At 58.3% G+C, this 7,778-nt stretch overlaps 1 long non-coding RNA gene across 1 annotated transcript; it reads left to right on the top strand.

Annotated features, from left to right (window-relative positions):
* The first annotated feature begins 2,535 nt into the window (after nucleotides 1–2,535).
* Nucleotides 2,536–4,250, top strand: LOC306644802. The gene is made up of 2 exons (XR_013759478.1): nucleotides 2,536–3,551; nucleotides 3,701–4,250. It is a non-coding gene; the product is annotated as an uncharacterized lncRNA (long non-coding RNA).
* Nucleotides 4,251–7,778: the final 3,528 nt, after the last annotated feature.

The raw sequence follows: 7,778 nt of genomic DNA on the forward strand, positions 1-7,778 counted from the left end.
TGAGGGGAAGGGTGATCCAGGCAGATGGGAACAGCATGCGCAGTAGGCTGGAGGCTAGGTGAACCGAAAGGAGTCAGAGCAGGGCTGGGGGCGGGAGTATGAGGCCCCGGGACAAGCAGGACGCGGGCGCTAGGGGTGACCCTGAGAGAACCAGGAGGCCGCTTGTGCATGAGGAAAGCCAGGTCGGGCAGCGGCAGAGTCCCCCTCAAAACCAGGAGTCCTGCTCCCGTGACCCCAGTGTCCTCCTGCGCCCGGGCCTTGCTGGGGCTCACAGCCCCGCTCCTGGAGCAGCTGGCCCCGTGCACCCTGGTGAGCCCCTGAGGGCACGGTTCTCCCCAGGGAGTGGGGTCCCTGCTCCCGCTGAGCCCTCCCAACAAGACGGCTTTGTCTGGCATCTCCGAGGACCCCAGCGCTCCCCCGGGCTCCCGGCACAGCCGTGCACGGCTCTGAAAGGAGGCTTTATCTGTGGCGCGGGCCAGATTGCTGGGAAGCTGATGGCCGGGCTGGCTCCTGGGGCCCAGCAGCAGCCACAGCCCTGGCTTCGGGGGCCGCAGACGCGAAAGAGGCCAGGACAAAGGGTGCCCTAGGGAAGCAGCCAGACCAGGCCCCACCGAGGAAGACAAATGCTCTCCCCACACAGTCCTTGTCACTCAATTGCAGGGGTCAGTGGACTGGGCCCTTTGTGCAGCCCCCGCCTCATGGGAGAGAGGAGGCAGGTAAGGCCCAGCAGAAGGTAAGGGGATCTCCTGGGCCTCCTGGTTCTCTGGCCCTGGGAAGCCCTGGGTGGGGGATGGTTGTCAAGCCCTTCCCAGGGAGAGGGAGCTTTGGGCAAGAGCTCTGTCCTGCCCTGTGGAGGGGGGTGGGGGACGAGAGAGGAAGAAGCGGAGGAAGAAGCGGCCAGGGGCCGATCCTATGCTGCTTCTTCCTGGGTGTGTGGGAAGCAGCGCCCTCCCAGCCAACCCTGCCTAGCCCTGGCTAACGTGGGTAATGTCCGCAGTGACGTCCTCAGAGCACCCTGATGCCACGTTCCGCAGCAGGGAGTGGCAGCCCCCCTCCACAGCTGTAGATGCAGAGGCCCAGAGAGGTAGAACCACATGCCCAAAGCCCACCAGCTGGTGAAATATCCGAGCCAGGAGTCACGCCCAGGACACCTGACGCCAGAGCTTGGCCCTGAGTGCCGGGCCGCCCGCTCCACTGGGTCTGTCTTCCACCAGGAACCTTGTGTCCAGAAGCCCACACCAGCTTTACCCTGGCCTCGGACATCCCGGAAGTCAGAACTGAGAGGAAACACTAGTTATTACCTGTTATCCGAGAGGGAGCCACTCGCCGCTGGTACCAACTTCCTATTTTTTTAAGGGACTCTGCTTTCTGTGTTGAAAACTGAATTGGTCACCATTTCTGAACTGTGAAGTTTAAAATGGCTAAAAGGGTAAATTTTATGTTCCGCATATTTCACCACAAGTTGAAAATTTTCTAATGTTCACATATGAAGGAAGAAAGTGAATCAATTAGCATTAAAAGATGCTAAACAAATTGATACCAGCCTAAGTCCCAGACTCAATGAAAAGAAACAGAAGGAAATTAAAAACACACCTTTATTACAACAGGGTCCAAGGTTGATCTCTTTTTGGTACTGGGGCTGGAACCCAAGAGCACTCTGATCCCCTGCCTGTTTATTTTAAAATTTGAAACCATCTCTCTCTTGCTAAGTTGCTTAGGGCCTCACTAAATTACTGAGACCGGCCTCAAACTAGCGATCCTCTTGCCTCAGCCTCCAGGACTGCTGAATTACAGGTGCGCCTCACCACACTGAGCTCCGAGGTTAATCCTGTCATCTTTGGGGCTACACACTGTGCCTGTTGCGTTTAGGCAACACCAATCATTGGGCATGGAGAGACTGGAGCCCAGAGGCAGGAGGGCTCTGCTGCCTGACCCAGAGGACGTGCAGCCGGCAGCCGTGAGACCAGGGCTCCTGTGAGCCCTCCAGTGCTCAGGGGCACAGGGAGACGGGAGCTCAGGAGTTCTGGGTCCCGTCCACACGGCAAGTTGAAGGCAGAAGGGGGCCGGAGCCCAGGTCTGTCACCTCCAGGGCCTGCGGACAACTGCCTGAGAAGGTGGTGGGGGCCTGGGAGCCATGCTGGGACAGAAGCTCAGTCCTGGCACTGCTGACCCCCGCCCGAAGCTGACGGGGTTTTCCAGATCCCCAACATTCAAACTATGTCACCCGCTCCTCCCCGACACCGGCTGACCTCCAGTGGCTCCGTAGAGTGTGGAAACTGTCCTCTGACCACTTCAGGGGCCTCATCCCACCTGTCTGGACCCCAGCCAGACTAACCCATGAAGTCTCTCCAAGCTCTGCCTCCTGCAACAAGGGCACCGAGGCCAAGTCTGAGCCCAGGCTTCTGAGTCTGCCCAGCAAGGACTGGGTGCAGAGAGCCTGGTGCAAACTGTAAAGTGCAGGGCTGCATTGCAGACGACACAGGAGAGCAGACCCGCAGCCGGAGGATGCCAGGCATCCAGCCACTTGGCCCTGGTCTCTCTCTTCCCTGGCATCCTCTTCGTTGCCTTCCCAGCCCCTATCCTTACTGTCCCCACCATCCCCAGAGAAGGAAGACCCAGATTTGCCAGGGGATGTTAAGAACGCGGTTCGACGCCATCTCTGAGGTCAGAAGGTCATGAGCAGTTTCCCATCGATCTGTTTGTCCCTCCCTGGGCTGGAGCCCTTTGCTCCCGCCAGCCCCCAGAGCCGTATCGGACTTCAGCAGCTCCCTCGAGCCCCAAGGATCCAAAACACAGGGCAGAGCTTTAAAACGCAGCCACCGGGCGATTTACCAGCTGGGCTGCTGGACCCCTGACCTCCAGAGGAGATGTAATGCATCTCCCTGGTTTTGCTGGATCAATGGTGCTGTGGAAACAGTCCCACGGGGCACGGGGGCCAGCCAGGGCAGCAGGGCAGACACCCCTCCACCAGCAGTTCCACCATGACAGCCGCTGAGCTGGGGTCCCAGCACACACGTGGCCTTGGGACAGCTCCAGGCCCGTCTGCAGTTTCACTGAAATGTCTGGCACAAGCCTGAGAGAGGGGGAACGGAGGGTGGTGGGCTCCTCCAGGTCACAGGGTGAGTTCCCAGGGTCTGTACTTACCCCACGGGGCGCCCCCTGCCCTGGCTCGGCACTTCTGCCCTCTGTGGGCAGCGTCGACGGCATCCTGGTGTTTGTGTCAGGGTATGGATGGCACCTCGGAAGGCCAGCCAGTCTCGCCAGGGCCTGTTGGTTCCACTGGGGGCCAACGTGCCGCCAGGGGAGCTTCCTGCTATGAGTTCCAAATGCAGCAGAAACCAGACCTTCAAGGTGGCCTTGTGGTTCAGCAAGGACACCTGGCCAGGCAGGGGCGGGAGGCACTGGGCTGCCTGCTCCCAGAGTCCCACTCCCCAGAAAAGAGCAGCTTCTGTCTGGGATGGCTGCTGACCCGAGCCAACGGACCCTGCGTCTATATCTTCTCTGGTCCTCCTGTGACTGCCACCCCCAGCCTGGGCCAGCAGGAGCAGCAGGTAGCTGGACAGCCTCCTGGCCCCAAGCAGGTCCACAGGACCAGCAGGGTCACCAGGAAGCTTCCCAGGAGAAGTATCTGGTCCCTTTCCCAGAACTACTGATCAGGGTCTGCTTCTTTTTTTTTTTTTTTTTTTTTTTTTTTTTGCAGTACTAGAGGTTGAACGCAGGGGTGCTCTTCCACCGAGCTCCATCCCCAGCCCTTTTTACTTTGAGACAGGATCTAGCTAAGTGTCCAGGCTGGCCTTGAACTTGCAACCCTCCTGCCTCAACCTCCGGAGGAGCTGGGATGACACACGCCTGGCGCGGTCTGCATTTTAACAAGATCAAGGCTCGTTAAGGTTTGAGAAGTGCTGGTGGACCCGGCTTCCTAGACTTCAAGGAGGGCCATGCTGTGTGCATGTCTCACCCCGAGGAAAGAGTCAAAAGTGAATGAGGAAGGAAACGGGGGAACGACGCCCTGCCTGTGTCCAAAAAGTAACCTCGGAACAGGCCCTGGCGAGCCACTGGAGGATAACGATGGCCGGCACATTGGGCACGCCTGTCATCCCAGCACCCGGGAGGCAGAGGCAGGAGGATCGCAAGTTCAAAGCCCGCCTCAGCAACTCAGTGAGACCCTGTCTCAAATAAAAAAATTAAAAAGGGCTGGGGATGTGGCTCCGTGGTTGAGTACCCTAGGATTCAATTCCCAGTCCAGGGGGGGGAAATCAATCTACTTGAAAGAAGCAAGGCCCAGGAGTGAGGCCATGCCCTGCAGAGGTCCAGGGCTGGCCTCTAAGCAGCCCGCAGGTCACCTGCTGGGGGCTGGGTGCCTACAGCTCACCTGGACCACCGTGCCCTGGAAGTGGCCTGGGGCTCAGAGCTCTGCCTCCTCTGTGGGGTGGGGGGCAGCTGCCATCCCCCAGACTCACTGAGCCACTCCAGTCCTGAGCTTACAAATTCTGGTCTATGTCTTTCCTGAACTCAACTTCAGGCAAATCCCTTAATGCTGCAGAGCCTGTTTCCTCCTCTGTAAATCAGGAGCATATCTGTCCCCACCATTGGAGTGACCGAGGCCGGTAAAGGGCGTGAGAAGTTCCCTTCCGTTTCTGCCGAGTTATGGAGAGCCCAGCTCTCTGGCCTGCAGTGCTCTGGACTCTGTGACCCTGCAGGGGTACCAATCAGTTCTGTGACCTCCACCCGGAGCCACTGGTGGCTTTAGGCTTTGGCATGTGCACAGAAGGCTTGGGAGGCAGCCTTGCGACCCAGGTTGTGACGTGCACTGTGGACCTGTGGGTTCACTGGGCACAGTGCCAGGCAGGCTGATGGGACCAAGTCGTCCCCTCCCCCCTCTCCTCTCTCCACCCCTGCCTGCCTGGGAAGGAGAGCCTGGACACCTTCTGGGAGGTTTCGGCTCCTTTCCTCTGGAGCCTCAGAGTTTCACACCGCTCACGAGGGTTGGCTGTGAGCGGGATGGCTGTTCCCAGGTCAGTTTCCGCGGCCCGGGGTTACACCCACCAGAGAGGCCTCACGTGATGTCCCCACCCCTTCCTCGCCGCACGTAGCACTGAGCTTCGGGAGGTGCCAGGCCACCAGCCCAGGACCTGAGCGTGAGCAGAACAGACGGACCTGGGCCCCGGACGGGGTCCAAGGTCTATAGCCCGGCTGTCCCCCAGCCCCATGTGGCCCTTGAGCTGGTGGCTCAGGCCAGTCTCAATGGAGATATGTTTAAGTGCTGAACGTCACTGGGTTTCAAGGACTTAGTGTGAACAAAAGAACAGGAAAAAACTGGGTTTCTAAAATGTGATCACACGTCGAAAAGACAATGCTGCAGACGGACGGCATCAAACAAGATGCAGAAATACCATCCATTCACCTGTTTCTTTTCTTTTTTTAATATGCGTACTAGAAATTTTGAACTTACAAATGGGGCCCACCTTACATTTCTAGGGCACAACCTGCTCCAGAGGATGAGGTGGAAAACAAACTAATGCACAAAATAAATGGCTGCGAGCAGACAAAACGACGAGGAGATGACACATCCTGAGAAGCTCTGGGAGCAGCAGGATGGGCGGGGGGGAGTGCTGGCAGGGAGAGGTGAGGGCTCTTCAAATGACATACAAGCTGAACTCTGACCTAGGAGACGCCAGCCAGAAAGTGCGGAGGAATGAGCCTCCAGACGGGAAAGGCCAGTGCAAAGGCCCTGTGGTGGAACCCGGCTTGGCCAGTTGGGGGAGCTACGATGCTGGTTAGGACAGGAGTGGAATAAGGCAAGGATAAGAGGCAGCAGAGGAGCAGGGTGAGAGGCTGACCTTGTATGCGGGCGATCTACTTACTCTGCAACTTCTCTGTGGATCCAGTTATTCCAACATTTAAAATCTATCAGAAACAAAAATAAAGGTGCTAGCAAGCATCTGCTATGGTCTGCCACACACAACCAGCCCTCCTGCCTACGATCCCTGGCCTGGAACAGGATCCATGGGCAGGCATTTTGGGGCAGCAGACAGTAGGAGCCCTGGAGGAGGGAAAGGGAGCAGGGAGCCCCACCATGCCTCGCTCTCTGCCTGGGACCCTCTTCCCAGCTACAGATCAGAGCGGATGGTCCAAGCCACACTCTGGCCGCCGGCCCAGGGAGCCGGGGAGGCAGCCGAGTCCGAGTTGGGCTGAAGAGGGGAGCTGCCCCGGGCTGACGGGCCGGGATCCTAAGCAAGCAGGTCTCCAGCACTGGCTGAGCTGCAGGTGCCAGGGCAAGACTCTGTGGGGTCCCAGAGAGCAGCCTCCATGGGCGAAGTGGGGAGAGAGAAAGGAGGAGGGGCTGAGCTGGAAGGTCACGCAGGGCCTGTGGGCAGAGGCTTGGCTTCAGGGGCAGGGGCTTCCTGTGATAAAGGACCCTGCTGCTGCTGCTGGGCAGAGGAGCCCCGCTGCCCAGGACCAGCCAGAGACTATCAGGAGACCCCAGAGGGGGCCGACCTGGCGGTGGGAGCAGGCGGGTAGGGTGGAGTGTGCGTGCGCCAGGGCTCCGGGCCTGCTCCGTGGCGAGCCTGACTTTTCCCTACAGCGAACAAACCTTGACTGATCAGGAGCAGCGTGTGACAAGGCCGTCGTCACTCAGGGTGTGCGCTCTTGCCGTCCACAGGGCTCCCGGGTGGTTGTGCAGGGGGAGGGCTGTCTCCCGCCATGCTGCCCCCATGACCGACGGCCTGCCCTGTGCACCTGGCTGGTCTTGCGGTCCTGTATTCTAGCCCCCGACCCCGGGGCCCACAGAGGACAAGACCCAGCACGGGCTGTGCGGGGATGGGTGGGAGAAGCAAGGGGTTCAGTGGAATTGCTTTGGTAAAAAGGGCATCTTTGTCAACGAGACTCCCTGGGCCCAGACAACGTCCCCTCCACAGCAGTTCCTCCAGGTGAGGACGGTCCGCCACCCTCCCTCACCCCATCTCTGTGACTGTCAGTACTCGGATCATGACCCTCCTGGACAGGGACAGGGACGCTCCTGGCCTCGCCCAGCGCCCAGTCTGACGTGGCCTCGCTGGCTGCCTTATGGTAGCTTCTCCTGCCCACGCGGCTCCCCGCTGTCCCCAGGGCTTCTTGCCTCCCCTCCCAACGTCCTGCCCACAGGCGCGCCTCCTCCCAGCCCGGTGCAAGCTCCTTGCCTGGTCTCGGGCTCTGTCTCCATTCTCGTTATTGGTTGTTTCTGGGATTTTTAAACTTCATTGTCTGCTCCCCACTGGCCTGTGAGCCTCCCATTCACCTGTGTTCCCTAAGAGTCCCTAACCCACAAATTTGTGCTCAAAAGATCCTTATTAAATCAAGTGATAGATCAATCAGAGAGAGATGGGTAAAACTAAAGAGAGTCACATGGGAGCTAGCATACAACACGACTTCGAAAGTACATAGAACTTACCAGGTCCTCCCCAGGCAGGAAGGAAGATCAAGGCCACCCTGGGCAACTCAGCGAGGCCCTAAGCAACTCAGTGAGACCCTGTCTCTAAATAAAATATCAAAAAGGGCTGGTGATGTGGCTCAGTGGTAGAGCCCCTGCATTCAATCCTCAGTACCCTCCCCCCAAAATTGTTTTTCAATTAGCAGTGATAGGATAATGGAGGTATCCAGGGAGATAGCACATCATGAATCAAGGCATGTCAACTCCAGGACCTTAGAATAGGGGGCACAACAAAAATAATGTATTTTTTACTTTATAAAAATGACTTTAAATTTAGGGGCTGGGGTTGTGGCTCAGTGGTAGGGCA

The sequence above is a fragment of the Sciurus vulgaris genome (assembly GCF_902686455.1).
Source record: "Sciurus vulgaris genome assembly, chromosome: 15".
Taxonomy (NCBI): domain Eukaryota; kingdom Metazoa; phylum Chordata; class Mammalia; order Rodentia; family Sciuridae; genus Sciurus; species Sciurus vulgaris.